Below are 2,146 nucleotides of genomic sequence, written 5' to 3' on the forward strand. Positions count from 1 at the left end.
ATGACAATTTTGGAAGTGTTAGCAGTTACATAAATGAACTTGTACTTTATCCTGTATCTAATTAAAGAAACTCTGATGAGTTTTTACCAGAGGCATAGCAGGTGAAAAGGATGTTTTAGGAAGATATGTCGGATGAGTGTGTGTGCCTCTTAAGTTATCTAGCCCAGAAATATGGTCTTAATAGCCTAAGGCAGGTCAAAAAGGAGGAGAAGCATCAATATTGGGAAGCCCTATAGGGAGGGCTTATATGGCAAGGTTAAAATCCATAAAACAGATTACAGAGTCCCAGGTCCAGCCTTAATATTAGGCCTCTTCCAGATTGTGCTGTTGAACTCCCTTTTTTTTGTAAGTAAATGTTGCTTTTATTTTTTGTTTGGTACTTTTCTCCTGTTTTGCCAGAGTATTCAATCTTAAGAGGACATGCACTCCCCAGAGAGCAATAATTGATCCTGTGCAGTCAGTAGGCACAGTACACCCTCAGATATAAATGTCAATGTGAAAGTCAGTTATTTCAGAGGGGAAAGAAATGCATTTCAGGTTTCATTGACACTGCAGGCCATCTCTTTTCTTTTCTGTCTGGATTATAGGTCTAATAGCATATTTATCACAATTGGCCCCACAATTTATTTTTTTCTGGAGGTGCATGGTCTAGGAGTCGAACCTGGGTCTCCTGCATGTAAGGCAAGCATTCTACCACTGAACCACCCGTGCACCCCAACTCATTTCTTTTTAAGCAGTTGTAAAGCTATCCATGAAGGAGATAAAATGGTCGAGTCAGAGTATTGGGGGCTTTGCCTTGGACATCTACCATGATTCATGCTCCTGATTGAGGCACATTGGCCAGCTAGAGGGAAGGCAAAAGTGATGCAAGATGTTGGCATTTCCATGGAATGTTGAGGTGATGATGTGATATCCATTCTGACAATGGCATCAGGTAGTGCCAGTTGCAAGTCAGAAATCACCATAGCAAGTCATGGCTACCAGTCAACTCACTTCCCATACCTATTCCATGTATACCTTGTCATTGACCAAGAGGAAATTCTTGACAAAGGCTCTGCCTGAGAGTTTGGTTTGTGGCATGTCACTGATCTGGAAATTCCACTATACAAAGGATATCTTCCAATTTGTGTAATTCTTGGAAGGCAGTGAAGCATGTGAGCTCTACTATTAAACAATAGTTTTTATTGAGCAGGTGACATGTGCTTAGATACAAGGCAGATGTTGAGAGGGATTTATGTGTAATGGGGAGCACCCGCTCCCAAAGATATATTGGAGGGTAAAGACTAAGGCATGGATCAATAGCAGGATATATGGTTCACTGTGTAATTACATTAGTTTGCTGTGGCTGCTTAATAAATTACCACAAACTTTGTGGCTTAAAACAAAAGAAATTTATTCTGTCATGATTTTGGAGACCAGAAGGCCAAAATCAAGGTATCAGTAGCTCTGTCTTCCACCCAAAGTGTCTAGGGGAGAATCCTTTCTTGCTTATTCCAGCTTCTGGTGACTCCTTGGCTTGTGATAATCATCATTCCAATCTCTCCCTTTGTGGTCATGTTGCCTTCTCCTCTTCTTGGTGTGTCTGTCTCCCTCTTCTCACATTTATAAGGACATGTGTCTTTGGATTTAGGGCCTGCATGGATAATCCAGGATTATCTCCTCTTCTCAAGATTTTACATTTATTATATCTGTAAAGACTCTTTCCAAATAAGGTTATATTCACAGGTTCCATGGATTAAAATACAGCATATGTTATTTTTGGTCACAACTCAACCCACTATAATAGCCAAGTATTAAATGTATTGTAGAGATAAGTGCAGCAAGTGTTCAAAGAAGAAAGACATCAGTAGGGAGAATTTCAGAGTTCATGAAAGAGGTAGGATTGAAAGATAAGTAAGATTCAACCATATCATCTCTATTTACATTTCTACCATTTGCATCAGTGACTCTCCATTTCCTGCAGCTAGGTAGGACCCTGTAGATACTCACTCTTAGGTTGGCATTGATGATATTCTGCTCATCTTTTGTGGCCAAGATTCTGCTCCAATACTCAGGAAGTTTCAGGTAGAGTTCTTCCAGTAGGTCAGTGGTGGAGATTGAATCATGTCTGCTGCAAAAGGTACATTCAGGCCCCAAACTTTGGTTC

The 2,146-nt window shown here is 40.3% G+C and overlaps 1 non-coding gene across 1 annotated transcript; it reads right to left on the minus strand.

The window, feature by feature from the left end:
• Window positions 1–640: 640 nt before the first annotated feature.
• TRNAV-UAC (transfer RNA valine (anticodon UAC)) lies at window positions 641–711 on the minus strand. Its single transcript has one exon. It is a non-coding gene; the product is annotated as a tRNA-Val (tRNA).
• Between the last annotated feature and the right edge of the window lie 1,435 nt (window positions 712–2,146).

This window comes from Tamandua tetradactyla, chromosome 17 (assembly GCF_023851605.1).
Source record: "Tamandua tetradactyla isolate mTamTet1 chromosome 17, mTamTet1.pri, whole genome shotgun sequence".
In the NCBI taxonomy this organism is placed as follows: domain Eukaryota; kingdom Metazoa; phylum Chordata; class Mammalia; order Pilosa; family Myrmecophagidae; genus Tamandua; species Tamandua tetradactyla.